We start from the raw sequence: 18,284 nt of genomic DNA, 5'->3' as shown, positions 1-18,284 counted from the left end.
GATATTTTTTAATGATAGTCAATAGAATTAACTCATTGTTTGAATTGAATTTTATATATTTATTTTATCAGAATCACTTATGATGTAAATTGTTTTCTTTTAAAAAAGTGTCAGTGATTTAGCCTGACTCCCTTTACAAGCCTATTTTAAATTTATCAAAGACTTGTAATTCCAAAGAGCAAGTATTTAGGTCATTGCTAGGCACATTAACAGCAGCATTATCTTGCCACCAAGTGGTAGTTTTTGAATTGCATTGTAAGAGCTTGTAATTTCACTAGTATGTTTTGATATTTATATTATCCTTAATATTTTGCTAAGAAACCATCAAACCCATCATGAAAGTGAATTAACAATAGCTAATAATATGTGCTTTTCCAAAAATATTTATATTTAAAGTGTTTACGATAAAAGGACTTGGTATTTGTGCATCTCAGTTTGTTGGGTTGATTTGAATTCCATCAAGTTTTCAAGTTCCAAAATAAACAGAAGGTGGGTAGGTGTAAGTACTCGAAGAGCTTCATTAAGCACTTTGAATTTGAAGGCATGGTATCATTCTTTAATCTCTGTTAAAGGATTGAATACTGTCCTTCCAAAAGATGTTATGATGTCTTTCCCTCCCAGTTCAGTTCAGTTTCTCAGTCATGTCCGACTCTTTGTGACCCCATGGACTGCTGTGTGCCAGGCTTCCCTGTCCATCGTCAATTCACAGAGCTTGCTCAAACCCATGTCCATACAGTCGGTAATGCCATCCAACCATGTCATCCTCTATCATCCTCTTCTCCTCCTGCCTTCAGTCTTTCCCAGCATCAGGATCTTTTCCAATGAATCAGTTCTTCACATCAGGTGGCCAAAGTATTGGAGTTTCAGCTTTAGCATCAGTCCTTTCAATGAATATTCAAGACTGATTTCTTTTAGGGTTGACTGGTTTGATCTCCTTGCAGTCTAAGGGACTCTCAAAAGTCTTCTCCAACACCACAGTTCAAAAGCACCAAGTATTCAGCACTCAGCTTTCTTTACCTCAGAATATGACTTTATGTGGCAACAGAGTCATTGCAGATCAAATTAGGTAATATAAGGTCACACTGGAATAGAGATATCCCCTAATCCAGTATCACTATTGTCCTTCTGAGAAGAGGGGAATTTAGATTGGATTGATACATCTGTAAACCATGAAACAGGGAGGATTATTTTTCAGAGAGCACTAATGACATTGTGATTTTGGACTCATAACCTCCAGGCTTCCCTGTCTTTCATTATCTCCTGGAGTTTCCTCAAACTCAGTGGAGTTTGTCCATTGAGTTGGTGATACCTTCCAACCACCTTATCTTCTATCACCCTCTTCTCCTCCTGCCCTCAATCTTTCTCAGCATCATGATCTTTTCCAATGAGTTGGCCACCTTCACATCAGGAGGCCAAAGTATTGTAGCTTCAGCTTCAGTCCTTAGGATGGTGGCAAGTTCTGCTCCCTTACTATTACTCCTATGGTTAATTATTTTCATGCCTGATAGGGGTTATGGGTATCATTCTCAAGGTTTTCTTCTCACTCAGGTTCAGTCCCAAAGCCTTTGGTTTTTATCACCCAAATGTTCACACAATCTTTCCCTTTCAGACTATCCCCAGATTCTCTATCATTGGTCAAGTACTCTCTCATGCTCTGGCCTAGACTATGGCAATAGCTTCTTACTAATACTTTTCTCTATCTACTTTCTCATCACAGTAATTATTTTAGAATTTAGACTTGTTTCTTGTCATTTGGCTGCCTGAAGACTGTCTCTAATACATCATTGTCCAAAGGTACAAAATCCAAGCTTTGAGGAACTTCATTAGCATCGGAATATTTATATTCATTCCTTGCAAGAAAAATGCCATCAACTGTATAAGATTAAGCAACCAGATGCAGACTGACTTGATAGGATTGCATTGCAGTTAATCTGTGCTGGTAACTAACTTCATGAAATTGAGGGAGTTTTACAATATCAAGTAACAGGACCATGTAATCAGTCTATCTAGTTAAATTAGAGAACGGGACTTCCTGCTCTCCAATCCCACAATTTATTTTGGTGAAAGGGATTGGCAGCACAAATACTCCCTTCTTTGATCTTTTGCATTTTGGTTAAATATGTCTCCTGAAGATACAGGAAGGCACAGCACCAGGGAGATTATATTAATATAATATTAATATATATGGTATATTATATATACAATATATATAATATTAACTATATTAAAATTATATGTATATTATATACAATTAATATATACAGTAATTTCAGGGACTTTACTTTTTTTCTTAAAAGACTTATAAAGAAAAAAATAAAAAGTGTCATAAGGCTATTCCGTCAGGCACTTTTCTTGGGTTCTAATTACCTAGGCCATTAAAGATGTTATCTTTACTATTGCCTAGGGTATTTGTGTGAGAATTTTTGATAAGAGGAAGAGAGAATAAAGTTCATAACCCTCACTTGCCAAGACACCTACTCTGCAAGGAGATCTCTTGGGTAAATTTAGTTTAAACTTGTTAATATCAATTTATAATCGTATTTTTCTAGAAGTTATTTTGTAATACGATGGCACAACAAGTTTTTGACCCTAAGAAGATGGCGTAAAGAGAGGAAAAATTACTGAAAGCTAATTGGAGTCATTACAGACCAAAAAGTCAGAATTATACATTTCTTAGAAGCTCAGTTTTCTATTCCAAGTAAAGTAAAATGGGATATTTATTTCAGAATATATAAACATCACATATGTTTCCCAAGTTGTGATTGCATCAGAACACTGTCAATGTATTTTTAAATCATTACCAATTAGAAATTGTTTAAGGAAGTACATGCAGTGGCTTAACAACCAGAAAAATATCTGTTCCAGCCTTTGCATAATTAGTTTCAACAATATCTCCAGGGGCTGTTAGTACCTCTGATATTAAAGCAATTTTGAATCAAATATTAAAGTTTTCACTGTGATTTTAGAATAGCCAGGATATTTTGTTTGTCTGTTTGCTTGGTTTTTTTTCCTTTCTTGGGAAAATTTTATTTCCTTAATGTAGCCACTTCAAATTAGTAATGTCTATAGATGGCATCTTCCACAAAATATATGGTTCCTTATGTGTGTATTATAAAGACATAATGTAGTAATAAATACTTTAGGGCAGTGTGTAAATATAATTACAATAACTGTATTCTCATTTACCTTTGATAATGTGTCCCCTAATAATAAATAATACAAATAAAATATTTTACATGCAGAAAGAATATTATGCAAAATATTCCATTTTCCTCTATGATAGGTTTTATTCTATTAGTAAGATAGAAGAGAAAATGATACTGTCCAATTAAGACTTGATACAATTACATAGAAAATTAGGGTCATTATCTTTTCTCATATTTTGCTGTGATTATTTGATATAAACATCAATTTCCTAAATCAATTTAAGATAATAAAAATACAATCTAAAGGTAATATATAAGCAAGACCTATGTAAATTAGTATGTGAATTACATGTTATAAAATCTTATTAATTGCTGCAAGTGGACTGCACATTCAGCTTTGAATACTTGAGCAGCAATACAAACATGTGAACATGATCAATTTCAAATAGTCCATTTCTCATCACAAACAACACTATTCCTACAACAGAAACCAGAGGAAATTTTACCTTTAAGAAATCTGAGTGATCTAATGAAAGATGCAATTAACAATACTCTTCAAGTAATTAAATAATGAATTTTACATGGCTGTTTCAGACAGTTACAGTAGTAACAAGAACTTAAATAACATGTTTATGTATCAAGCACTGTCTCAAGCGCTTTATATACTTTTATTCATTAATTCCATGATAGTTCTGTGGAATAAGTACTATTAATATTTTCTTTTTTTAATTAATTTATTTTTTTTTTTTACTTTACAATATTGTATTGGTTTTGCCATACATCAACATGCATCCGCCACGGGTGTACACGTGTTCCCCATCCTGAACCCCCCTCCCACCTCCCTCCCCATCCCATCCCTCTGGGTCATCCCAGTGCACCAGGCCCAAGCATCCTGTATCCTGCATCGAACCTGGACTGGCGATTCGTTTCTTATATGATATTATACATGTTTTAATGCCATTCTCCCAAATCATCCCCCCCCCACAGAGTCCAAAAGATTGTTCTATACATCTGTGTCTCTTTTGCTGTCTCGCGTACAGGGTTGTCGTTACCATCTTTCTAAATTCCATATATATGCGTTATCATACTGTATTGGTGTTTTTCTTTCTGGCTTACTTCACTCTATATAATAGGCTCCAGTTTCATCCACCTCATTAGAACTGATTCAAATGTATTCTTTTTAATATTTTCATTTAGCAGATGAGGGAACTAAAAATCAGAGAAGCTCCATAACCTTTCCCAAGGTCACACAGTTGGTAAATTTGTTGTCTCATAGCTACATCAATCGCTTCCTAAGATGATATAAAACTAAAGCACTATTACTGAATGGAAGAAACCTGATTTATCAGGAGGTAACAATAATTAAGTAATTCAATTAAACTTTTTTTTTTTTTTTAAGTACTTATCTTTGTAAGGCACTGAATTGATCCTAGAGACTATTAGGAACAGCTAGCCCAGGGGCCCATTAGTACATACCGGGCCTCTACAAGGATTTTTAAAAGAACCTGATAATTAACTGCAAAACTGTACCCCATCTAGTGAGAAGCTAACAGAGCAAATGGCCTAGTAAAGAGTGGAACATCAGATCAGATCAGATCAGTCGCTCAGTCATGTCCGACTCTTTGCGACCCCATGAATCACAGCACGCCAGGCCTCCCTGTCGATCACCAACTCCCGGAGTTCACTCAGACTCACGTCCATCGAGTCAGTGATGCCATCCAGCCATCTCATCCTCTGTCGTCCCCTTCTCCTCCTGCCCACAATCCCTCCCAGCATCAGGGTCTTTTCCAATGAATCAACTCTTCGCATGAGGTGGCCAAAGTACTGGAGTTTCAGCTTTAGCATCATTCCTTCCAAAGAAATCCCAGGGCTGATCTCCTTCAGAATGGACTGGTTGGATCTCCTTGCAGTCCAAGGGACTCTCAAGAGTCTTCTCCAACACCACAGTTCAAAAGCATCAATTCTTCAGCGCTCAGCCTTCTTCACAGTCCAACTCTCACATCCATACATGACCACATGTAAAACCATAGCCTTGACTAGACGAACCTTTGTTGGCAAAGTAATGTCTCTGCTTTCAATATGCTATCTAGGTTGGTCATAACTTTCCTTCCAAGGAGTAAGCGTCTTTTAATTTCATGGCTGCAGTCACCATCTGTAGTGATTTTGGAGCCCAGAAAAATAAAACCCTAAAGAAATACCCACTCTTTGATGGGCAACTTTGTTCACTATATGAGCTGCAAAATCCTGCCGAATGGCCCTGAAATGGACATAAGCACTACTCTCCCCAAACTCTGGCCTAATGAGAAATACAGATGATTAGAAGAGCAAAAACAGGAAGTGTGGTAATAATTACAATTGAGAAAAGACCTGTGAGTTATGGCATAAGAACACATAAGAACACGTCTTGGGCTGAGATGTGAAAACAAATTAAATAAAAAAAAGATAGGAATATCAGTATTTGCAAGGCTGACAGCAAAAAGAAAGCATCAATGGTAGAGATTTCAGAAAAAGAAAAAGTCAGGACGATAGCCTAAATGTAGTGAGGAGGAAGATGAGAAAGATAATTGGTTTTTCTTTATTTTAAAGAGAATGGAAAATTATTAATGATGTTTAAACCTAAATTTGATTTATCTTTACAGTGCCACAAAATATTAGTTTCTTTTTTTTTTTTTAATGCTACATGTCGCTTTGCTTATTTTAAATGCTAACTTATTTATTTGACTGAGCTGGGTCTTTGTTGCTGCATAGGGGCTTCCCCTAGTTGCAGCAAATGGGGGCTACTCTCCAGTTACAAGTGCAGGCTTCTCAACGTGGTGGCTTCTCTTGCTAAGGAGCACGGGCTCCAAGCGTGCAGTCTTGAGTATTAATAGTTGTGGCACGTGGACTCAATAGTTGCTCTATTGAGGCTCTAGAGTACAGGCTCAGAAGTTGTGGTGCAGGCTTAGTTGATCTGTAGCAGGTGGACTCTTCCTGGACCAGTGATTGAACCCGTGTCCCCTGCATTGGGAGGCAGATTCTCCACCATCAGACCAAACTATTAGCTTCTTATAAAGTATTAAAATACCCCTGGACATGTTAGTGAGGTCATATGCAAAACACAAAACAAGACCAAAACGTAACCATAAAGAGGCTATCTGAGGTGAATATCATAATCTCACCACACTAATAGCCCAGATAAGCATACTAAAAAGTGGTAACTTTAAAAATGCTGAAACAACTGAAATAAAGTGCTTAATGAAGTTCAATGTAGACTGTAGATTTGTTAGATGCTTTTTCTGTATGTATTGAGATGATCACAAATTTTATTCTTCTTTTGTTTACCATAGTATATCACATTAAATGATTTGTGGATGTTAACTCATCCTTGGATTCAAGGAATAATTCTCACTTGGCCATATGTATGACTACTTTCAATACGTTGTTGAATTCAGTTTGCTAATAGTGTGTTGAAGATTTTTGCATTTTTGTTCCTTAAAGATATTGGCCTATAAATTCCCTTCTGGTTTTGGTGCTGGGGTAATGCTGGCCTTTTAAAATAAGTTTCAAAGTGTCCCATCTTCCTTGATCATTTGGAAGAGTTTGAGAAAGATTAGTTTTTCGTAAAATGTTGGGTGGAATTCAGCAGTGAAGTCATCTGGTCCTGAACTTTTGTTTATGGGTGGTTTTTGATTACTGACTCAATCTCTTTACTAGTAATGGGTCTATTTATATTTTCTATTTTGTCATGATTGATTCTTGATAGATTGTATATTTCTAGGAATTTATTCAATTTTTTTCTAGATTGTCCATTTTCTTGGCATATAAGTGTTCATGGTATTCTCTTATAGTTGTATTTCTGTGATATCAGTTGTAATAACTCTCTACCTTCATTTCTTATTTTATTGGGCAATTTGTTTTCTTTTTTTTTTTGGATGAGTCCAGCTAATATATTATCAATTATATCTTTTCAAAGAAACATTCTCTTAGTGTCAGTTCAGTTGTGTCTGACTCTGTGACCCCATAGACAGCAGCACACCAGGCCTCCCCATCCATCTTCAACTCCTGGAGTTTGCTCAAACTCATGTCCATCAAGTCGGTGATGCCATCCAACCATCTCATCCTCTGTTATCCCCTTCTCCTCCTGCCTTCAGTCTTTCACAGCATCAGGGTCTTTTCCAATGAGTCAGTTCTTTGCTTCAGGTGGCCAAATATTGGAGCTTCAGCATCAGTCCTTTAAATGAATATTCAGGACTGATTTCCTTTAAGATTGATTAGTTTAATCTCCTTGAAGTCCAAGGGGCTCTCAAGAGTCTTCTCCCCACTGCAGTTCAAAAGCATAAATTATTGGGTGTTCAGCCTTATTTATGGTCCAACTTTCACATCGATACATGACTACTGGAAAAACCAAAGCTTTGAATAGATGGACCTTTATCTGCAAAGTAATGTCTCTGCTTTTGAATATGCTGTCTAGGTTGGTCATAGCTTTTCTTCTAAGGAGTAAACGTCTTTTAATTTCATGGCTGCAGTCACTATCTGTGGTGATTTTGGAGCCCAAGAAAAATGAAGTCCGTCACCATTTCCATTGTTTCCCCATCTATTAACAATGAAGTGATGGGACTGGATGCCATGATCTTAGTTTTTGAATGTTGAGTTTTTAGCCAGCTTTTTTCACTCTCCTCTATCACTTATATCAAGAGGCTCTTCAGTTCCTCTTTGCTTTCTACCATAAGGATGGTGTCATCTGCATATCTGAGGTTATTGATATTACTTCAGGAAAACTTGATTCCAGCTTGTACTTCATCCAGCCGGGCACTTCACATGATGTACTCTGCATATAAGGTAAATAAGCAGGGTGACAATATACAGACTTTATGTACTTTCCCAGTTTGGAAACAGTCTGTTTTTCCATGTCCAGTTCTAACTGTTGCTTCTTGACCTGCATACAGATTTCTCAGGAGACCAGTAAGGTAGTCTGGTAATCCCATATCCATAAGAATGTGCCACAGTTTGTTGTGATCTACAGGGTCAAAGGATTTAGAATAGTCAATGAAGAAGAAGTAGATGTTCTTCTAAAAATCTTGCTTTTTCTGTGTTTCAACGGATATGGACAATTGATCTCTGGTTCCTCTGCCTTTTCTAACTCTAGCTTGAACATCTGGAAGTTCTCAGTTCATGTACTGCTGAAACCTCTCGGAAAATTTTGAGTATTACTTTGCTAGCGTGTGAGATGAGTACAATTGTGTGGTAGTCTGAACATTCTTTGGCATTGCCTTTGTTTGGGATTGGAATGAAAAGTGACTTTTACAGTCCTGTGGCCACTGCTGAGTTTTCCACGTTTGCTGGCATATTGAGTGCAGCCCCTTCACGTCATCATCTTTTAGGATTTGAAATAGCTCAACTGAAATTCCATCACCTCCACTAGCTTTGTTTGTAATGATGCTTCCTAAGGCCCACTTGTCTTTGCATTTCAGGATGTCTGGCTCTAGGTGAGTGATCACACCATAATGGTTATCTGGGTCAGTAAGATCTTTTTTGTACAGTTCTTCTGTGTATTCTTACCACCTCTTCTTAATTTCTTCTGCTTCTGTTAGGTCCATAACATTTCTGTCCTTTATTGTGCCCATCTTTGCACAAAATGCTCCCTTGGTATCGCTAATTTTCTTAAAGAGATCTCTAGTCTTTCCCATTCTATTGTTTTCCTCTATTTCTTTGCACTGATCACTGAGGAAGTCTTTCTCATCTTTCCTTGCTATTCTTTGGAACTCTGCATTCAGATGGATATGTCTTTCCTTTTCTGCTTTGCCTTTAGCTTCTCTTCTTTTCTCAGCTATTTTTAAGGCCTCCTCAGACAATTGTTTTGCCTATTTTCATTTCTTTTTCTTGGAGATAGTTTTGATCACCACCTCCTGTACAGTGTTATGAACCTCCATCCATATTTCTTCAGGCACTCTGTCTATCAGCTCTGATCCTTTGAATCTACTTGTCACTTCCATTGTATAATCATAAGGGATTTGATTTAGGTCTAATGCTTTTCCCTACTTTCTTCAATTTAAGTCTGATTCTGCAATAAGGAGTTCATGATCTGAGCCACAGTCATGTCCCGGTCTTGTTTTTGTTGACTGAATAGAGCTTCTGCCATCGTGCTGATGTGGAAGTTCAAGTACGTTTTTATTAACTAGGCTTTCCAGGGCAAAACAAACCAAATCCTTTACATTTTTAAATATACATGTTTATTCTATACAAATATTTCAAAATGAGTGGTGGTGTTAGCAGCTTTGGTAAGAAGACATTCTTCTGAGAAGCCTAGTATATTTCAAGTATTCAAAGTTTGGCGGCTTCTTTCTGTATATTCAAATTGAATTCTGATGAGCCTCTCAGGTTTATAGATGCATTTATTCTTTATTAGCTGATCAGAATAAGGACTTTTTTAATGTTACGAAACTTTATAATTGAATGTGTTATATCTTAGGAAAAGGTTTCATGTTAATATAACATTAGCACAAGAAATAAAGGCTCTTTTATTTTACAGATAAAATACTTAAGTTCATAAAGAACTTTGCAACTTCTTTTTTACAACTTTTTCCATAGATGAAAAAAAATCCAGACACAAAAAATACATGAAAACAATTCCTGTGTGGCGAAACAGATGAAAAAAAAAAAAAAAAAATCCCAAAACCTTTCCATTAGGCAGACCTTTAAGAAATGGTAATTTCTTATCCTAATAAAAATATGTACATATTTTACTCTTTCTTCAGTTATAAGACATACAGGCCCCTGTGGGCTGCTATTTCCTTTCCCACTTAGCTTTGTGATTCTAACTTTGTGATCTCCCTCACTTCCCCCCCTGCCATGAAATTCCTTAAACAAAAGAAACACTAGCAGGCATCTGAAAGTTCATTATTCTATTTCACCATTTTTCACACTGAAACAGTGGCACCCCAGATAGTACCTCAGTTGCAAAAAGGCAGGGGTCCAACTAGAACCAGATATACAAGGCTTTGACTCTGGAGGGAAAACATTCTGCCATGAACTCCAAGACCAAATCAGACTAAATATTTCAGATTCCTATTTGAAAGATAATAAACAGAGTAATGAGGATTTGACCATCTTTTTAATCAATTTTCAGTCATTGCTTATGTTTGTTTGTTTTTTAAAATTTTCTATCTTCTGAAAGATAAAGACACCTTAGATCATTAGATATTAACATATAGGAGTTCTGAAAACAAAGCCATTCTGCCACAAATCAGCAAGAATTCACTGATCAGGAAAGGGCAGAGGTTTCAAAGCTGCACTCATTAATTTTCTTAGCTGTTTCCCAATCGAGTGAGTGTAACATCTCAGTGGGATTTTCATAAGAGTCAGTTATAATTCTCAAAATGTTAAAAACATAATGCTCAAGGGAAAAATTCATATATCAAAATTTCATTTATTTAATGAGGGAACCAGCAGAATGCAAGCCTAGTCCAAAAATGGTTTGAGAATGGACATGAATAAAATGGAAAAGTTTCAAAAACTGATTTTTTGTTTCAGTAAGTTTCTAAAAACTGATTTTTGATAAATATTTGAGGTTACCGTCTCTTTATTGAGCACAAAAAATCATGCTTTATCAGATTTATATGATTATAAATTATACAAGCCGCAAATTATTGTTCAAAGTTTAATTCCTCTGAAGAGTGAGACAGCCTCACTCACTCAGGCAGCCTTGTTAGAAAATGATCTCATATATGTAGTCTTTAAAGATTAGTCATTTTTTAACCTTATATTTAAATTTGGATAATTTTTATTAACATATACAAATAGATAAATGTCCTTTTACTATGAAAAATAATCATGCACCCCTAATTCATGTATGATAAAAGTATAGTAAGAACCCATTAATTCCCAGCCCTAGTTAGGTATTGTTGTTTAGTCACTAAGTCATGTCTGACTCTTTTGTGACCCCATTGACCATAACCCGCCAGGCTCATCTGTCCATGGGATTTTCCAGGCAAGAATACTGGAGAGGGTAGCCATTTCGTCCTCCAACGGCTCTTCCTAACCCAGGAATCAAACCCATGTCTCCTGCATTGACAGGAGGATAATTTACCTCTGAGTCACTAGGGAAGCCCAAGTTAAGTATTAAGAAATTATAAAATAATTATATTTTTTAATCCTTTGTTCATACAAATCACTGATCCAAACTCTCTTCTTACCCAGAGGAAACTAATCACCAAAATGTTGTGTTTAAAATGTTTTGGTTATATTTTTTGTACAAATGTATACATGCCCAGCCATATACTGTTTGGTTTTATATAATTTGCTCTTTATATTTAGTGGTGTTATATTATTTTCTTTTCTGACTAAGAAATGTATTCATTTTGATGCATGCAACTATATTTCATTAATATTCACTGTATGAACATGCTGTAGTTTATTTGTCCATTTCCCTATTGATGGAAATAAAATGTTTTCAGTTTTTTTCCTATTATAAACAATTGTTTGGGCATATTGGAGATATTCATTGGCTGGTACACAAGCCTATTAATCAAGGAGTATAATTCACAGGTTGCTTACCTTCTCAATTTTATAAGATAGTATCAAAATGGTAGTCTAAATGATCAGATTTTTTATTTCACAAAGTGAACATTTGAGCATTTTTTTTTATTCCACATCTTCACATGATAATCTTGTTACACATGTAAAAGAAAATATATGAAAATGTCAATACTCGTTAACTAATGATCACCAGGAAAGTACATATAGTAAAATGCCTTGAGTTTATTACTCATTGCAGTGGGGTGGAACGCAGCATCAGGAGCTGCGGACTGCATTAGGAAGAGGATGTTAGAAGAATCTATGAGTGTTTAGGCTCTGGTTGGGAAATTTGGGGAAGGTGCTAAAGAAGCAGGGGCACATTCTGTCAGAAAGTGGAACAATCGCATGATTGGGCATCTCAATAATTCTTTTCTCTAAGAAGGCAGACCAAAATGAGGACAGAGCTGTGATTGGTGAAGACACTTACAATGCGGGACCCTTAGTGTTTTGTGAATTTTCTAGTGACCTTGTTTTTGTTTCATTGTATCATAATCTCAAAGTAATCTCACCTGATAACAGGGATTTTGTCACATTCAATAGTAGAACAAAGTGATTAAGCTGTAAGCATTAAATCATTATATAATAACATCAAGGCTTAGCTATGAGCATTAGATTACATTCTGGATAGCAGAGGCTGCTTTTTCTTTTTCTTTTTTTCAACAAAACTGTCATCTAGCCTAGAAAGAGAAAAATGGAATTATGCAGCTATGAGGTTGTTATATTAAACATCAGGTGGTGTAATATCACTTAAAGGTTAAAATGTGATAATTTAAAGCTGTATATAAGTCCTAAAGCAGCCATTAAGAGAACAAAACTAATAAGCCAACAAAGGAGATAAAATGTGATTGAGAAAGAGGACTAAACTTGTTTAACATAAGGCAGAAAAAGAAGAAAAATGGAACAAGAACAGATGCTATACAGAGAAAACAAACAGGAAAATGGTAGGTAAAAACCCAGCAATATCCATATTCAAAATCAAGTGAATGAGCTAAATACTCAGATTAAGAGAGAATTTATTCTAATGTATATATATATATTAAAAAAAAAATGGCCCAACTACATGCTGCCTATAAAAAAACCACATTAAACATACAACCAGAAAAGGTAAAAAGTAAACTAATAGAAAAATGCACCATATTTCAAAAGAAAAAAATAGTGGTAGTTCTACTAATATTAACATAGGTTTCAGAACAAAGTATAAAGAGGGTAACTGCATGATGGCAAGAGGATCAATTTTTCAAAAAAAACAAATAACCTCGGACCATCTTAGGTGTTTCTACACCGAATGATAAAGATTCACAGTACTTAAGCACAAACTGATTAAATTAAAAGAAAACAAATCCACAGTAGTACTTGCAGATTTCAAAACTCCTCTCTCAAGAATATAGAACAAATAGATAAACCAGTAAGGACTGAAAACATTGAATGACACTATTAAATAAGTAAATCAAATTGACATTTATAGAACACTTCACCCAATAATAGCAAAGTGCACATTCTTCTCCAGTGCACATAGAACATTGATCAAGAACATTCACTATATTCTTTGCCATAAAACAGAACTCGGTAAATTCCAAAGTATTCAAGTCTACCAAGTAAGTTCTTGACCATGAAGGAACTAAATTAAAGATTATTAGTTGAAAGATATATTTAACATTCACAAATATTTGGAATTAAGCAGCATAACTCTAAATAACACACAGGTCAAAGGAGAAATCAAAAGAGTAAGAAATATTTTAAAATTTGTGAAAATGAGAATACAACATACTTAATCTGTTGGATGCAGCTAAAAAGGGAATCTATTGCATTAAACATCTAACTCAGAATAAAATAAAGCTTTCAAATTAATGTGTGTAGATATTAATTACCTTGAGAAACTAGAGAAATAAGAGCAGATGAACCACAAAGTAAGCAAATAAAAGGAAATAAAAAAAGATCAAAGTAGAAATCAGCAATAAAGAAAAACAACAACAAAAAGACTCAATGAAAACTGAAGTTTTTTTTTTTTTTTCCAGAAAATTAATATAACCAGCTAACCTTTGTCCAGGAGAGAGAGAAGACATAAAAATATCAGAAATCAGTGATGCCACTTCACCAAAAATACAAGCTGCTTAGAGGCATTTTAGGCAAAAAAACTCCAGAGACTGTTCACTGAAAACTATAAAACTTTGCTTAAAGACAATACAGGAAACCTAAATAGTGAGATACAATGTTTATGTATCAGGAAACGGAAATATATTTGTTATTTCAGTTCTTCCTAAAATCAACTATAGATTCAACACAACCCCAGTCAATATTCCAGTAGACTTTTTGTAGAACTCCGTCAACTGAAATTCATATTGAAATGCAAAGGACCAGAGTAACTGTCACGGTTCAGTTTGTATGTCACTTTGAACAGCCCACAGAGTGCTAGCTGTTTTGTCAAAAATTATTCAGGATGTTTTCGTGAAGGCTTTTTTAAAATTTAAATTTATTTATTTTAATTGGAGGCTATGAGACTGAGATTTATATTGTTAGATTGAAAACAAGAGATGACTCTCCTTAATGCGGGTAAGCCTCATCCAATCAGTTGAAGATCTGAAGAGGAACCTTTCTCCAGGTAAGAGACAATTCTGCTGACTGCCTTAGTAATGGGACACTACTTTTATTCCTGCCTTAGAACTCAACCTGAAACATTGGTTCTTTCCGGATATCAAGCCTGCCAGCCTTGGAGTTGATGGCTTATTGACTCGATATGCAGATCTTGGGACTCGTCAGGAGACAGACACACACAGACACACACACCCTGTTCAGTCTGTGTCTCTGAAGAACACTAATACAGTAGCCAAAAGAGCTTTCATAAAATGGCAAGGTTGGAAGTGTGTTATTTAAAGTTACAGTAATCAATAGTATGCGGTACTGGTATAAAGATAGAAAACTAAATCAATATAGACTTCAAAACTAGACCTCATAGTTCAGAATATAGAGTTCACAACTAAATCCATATATATATGGTCAGCTTACATTTGTCAAAAGCACAAATGCACTTTGGTAGACAACAAATAGTCTTTTCAACAAACCGTGCACAACCCATGACTATGTAACTTCTAGAACAAAATATAATAGGAAATTTTGTGATCTTTTTAAGGCAAAACATTTCCTTCGTGTGACATAAAACCCATAAATCACTAAAAGAAAATGGATAAATTGTTCTTCAAAAATATTAAGAGCTTTTGCTCCTCAAAATATACTGTTAAGAAAATGAAAGGCAAACTACAGAATTGGAGAGAATATTTGCAAGTATTAAGTCTGATAAAATATTGGGTTGGCCAAAAAGTTTGTTTAGATTTTTTCTGTACAATGTTGCAGAAAAAAACAAATAAGCTTTATGGCCAGCTCAATACATATATTCATGATATATGAAGATTTCTGAAAATTCAACTATAAGAAAGCAAAAGGCAATATTTTAAATGAGCAGATGATTTGTCAGATACTTTGCCAAAGATGATATACAGATGACAAATGAACACCAGAATATTTAAAAATCAGTCATTAGGAAATGTCAATTATGCCCCAATGAGGTTTCATTTTATGCTATCAATGAAAAAATTTAGTAACAGCCTCTCAGAAAGTTCCAAGAACTGTTCTGCCCATTAGAGCCTAAAGCGCAGTTATATAAAGTTTTGAGAAAAGGGGCTATACATTAAGTGACACGTTATTGACAGCTTACACAATCCAGGTCTTCACGTACAAAGCGAGTAGTAGGTCATGGGTCATTGTGGCCCCTTACAAGATTAAGCAAGAAGATTATCTCCTAAGGAGTCACCTTGTCGATACTGGAGAATGTTGTTCTTTATGGGTGAACAGGTGAACAAGCATTTCTGCTGAGATGAAGGCTTGGTCAGTGAACGATGCAGATATACAAGGCATAGGAGAAGGGAGAGAGGAGGCCAAAGAGCAGGAAAAAAAAAAAAAACACCTTTTATATTTAAATTTTCTTTGATTTGTCTTTCATCAGTATCTGTTAAAATGGTTTAAGTTCTAATTAACAACAACAACAACAAAATACCACATATGTGAGGGTATTGTACAAGCAGAATGCTCATACACCTAAAATAGTATGATCGATTTGGGGTAAGGGATAAGGTAACAGTTTGGAGCGTCATAAAAGATAAACCTGTGATTACCACATGACTCTGGCTTTGTATGACAAGCTGTTTACTCAAGAGGTATGAAAGAATGTTTCCACAAGAAGATTGCTATGCAAAATTTCACAGAATTTATTTGTAATAGTTTAGAATTATAAACAACATAGGTTTCCTTCAGCTGAGGAATGAACAAAAATGTGCTTTATAAATATGATGAAATAAGACCTAATCATAAAGTGTCAAAAAAACATTGGTATGTGTAACAGTATGAATCAATTTCAAGATAGTTGAGCTGAGTGAAAGGAGCCAGACCCATTCTCCCAAAATAAAGAGAGCGTACTAATAATTCTATTTGTGTAACATTCTTGGAAATGTAAACCAATACATTAATATAATCACATAAGGTAGGGCTGTGGGTAACTGAGGACTGGTGTGGAGAGTTTGATGCAGGTGGATACAGAGATGAAGAGTGTCTGGGTGAACAGAGGAATTACAAAGGGCATAAGGAAACTTTTGGAGGTGATGGATAGCTTCATTATCTTGATGGTGTTAATGATGTCATATGTTTACTAACACATCAGACTTACCAAATTGTGCACATTAAATATGTACATGTCAACTCTATTTCAGTAAAGCTTTTAAAATAATTTATGCTTCTTATATGACAAATGAAGTAGAGCATCCTAAATGGCTAATGAAATAAAGCATCCCTTATATATGTATCAGCTTTAGGTTTTTTCCAGTTCTCTGAGACACCAGCTATCTTTTGACTTTGTCTGGCTGTAGGACCAATGTACAGTTCCCCCTTAGAACTACAATGGCCCCAATTGTTTTTCCCATGCTTTATTGAGGTATAATTGACAAGCGAAATTGCAAATGTTAGCACATACAAGGGATGATCATTATGAAATGATTGCCACAACATCGACTAGCACATCCTCTATCTCACACTGTTACCTTTTGTGTCTGTGTGGTGAGAGTGCTTCAAACTCTGTTTTGCTGTGCTAGGTTTTGGCCCTGAGGGAGCAACACTCTCTTCTGCATTTAATTCAGTCTTTTAACTTACCTTTGACTTTCTAGAATTGGATATATTGGGTTTTTGTAGGGCTTTAGTATGCCTGGAAAATCCCACTGACGGAGGAGCCTGGTAGGCTGCAGTCCATGGGTTAGTGAAGAGTCGGACACGACTGAGCGACTTCCTTTTCACTTTTCACTTTCATGCATTGGAGAAGGAAATGGCAACCTACTCCAGTGTTCTTGCCTGGAGAGTCCCAGGGATGGGGGAGCCTGGTGGGCTGACGTCTATGGGGTCGCACAGAGTCGGACACAACTGAAGTGACTTAGCAGTGTGTTTGTTTATTTCTCTTGGATGTTTTGCTTATAAGTTCTTAAAAGCTTGGCAATACATTTATATTTGTTATAGTTTATCCAACTCCTGGGCTTCCCTAGTGGCTGAGCAGTAAAGAATCTGCCTGTCAATGCAGGAGACAAGGGTTTGATCTCTGGGTTGGGAAGATCCAACCCAACTGGAGAAGCAAATGGCAATTCACTCCAGTATTCTTGCCTGAGAAATCCCTTAGTCCATGGGGTCAAAAGGGTCAGATACAACTTAGAGCCTGAACAACATCCAACTTCTAAATGTTTTGCTTTTCATAATATCCAGAATGCTATGTTATCATAAATATATGTCCTAGAAAGAGTTGAGTGTGTGTATGTATAAAATGCTGAAGACAGGTTCGTGTGGTTCTCCTGGAACCCTGGAAGAACAAGAGAGGATTGACATAGTCGATAAATTCATACAAATTTCAAATGTATAATGGCAAATATTTTCATATGAGATTATTTACAAATTGATCATAGAGATTATGCTAAGAAATACTTTTATTTTTTCTTTGTAGCTGAAAGATGGGAATTCACAGAGGTTGGCATGGAAGAAAAGATTAAACTAAGAACAGAATTATTCTAGATCATAAAGTGGGGTGAGAGATAGAGGGAGCCAGGGAGGGAGATAGAGATTGAAAGGGATTAAGAGGTTTAAAAACTGGGAAATCTGTGAAAAAGCAGATACTCAGAAAAAGCAGAATGTAAATCATGGTATTATGATATGTTTTGAATCTCAGGTTCAAGATTTAACACAGTAAATGGTAATTGGTAAAATTACATGTCAAATATGAAATGCAATTTTCCTTCTATAAATTGGCACTGTTAATTGTGCTTAATATATACTTTTGTTGTGGTGAGTTAAGTGAGCTAAGGCAGGGACTGTCAAATGGTTTGCCCATGCCCTACAGCATGTAGTACATTCTATCAGGAATGGAAATATATGCCACAAGTGCACACACGTATGCACACACATACACATAGACATAACACAAAATTGAAACAAAAGTTACACGAAGAATAATGCTTAATTTTTCTGAAAGTGATAAACTCAGAAATTATATATATTTTCATACTA

General features: G+C 35.5%; 1 long non-coding RNA gene across 1 annotated transcript in view; it reads left to right on the top strand.

Moving 5' to 3' along the window:
- The window catches only part of LOC123330741, an 85,490-nt gene extending 68,948 nt beyond the window's left edge, over positions 1-16,542 (top strand). Inside the window, exon 3 of the long non-coding RNA XR_006546835.2 lies at positions 14,359-16,542. This is a non-coding gene — a long non-coding RNA (uncharacterized LOC123330741). The remainder of the gene's footprint in view (positions 1-14,358) is intronic.
- The last annotated feature ends 1,742 nt before the right edge of the window (positions 16,543-18,284 follow it).

The sequence above is a fragment of the Bubalus bubalis genome, chromosome 20 (genome assembly GCF_019923935.1).
Source record: "Bubalus bubalis isolate 160015118507 breed Murrah chromosome 20, NDDB_SH_1, whole genome shotgun sequence".
Taxonomy (NCBI): Eukaryota; Metazoa; Chordata; class Mammalia; order Artiodactyla; family Bovidae; genus Bubalus; species Bubalus bubalis.
The sequence above is the reverse complement of the archived record's forward strand: the minus strand, read 5'-3'. Positions and strand labels throughout refer to the sequence as shown.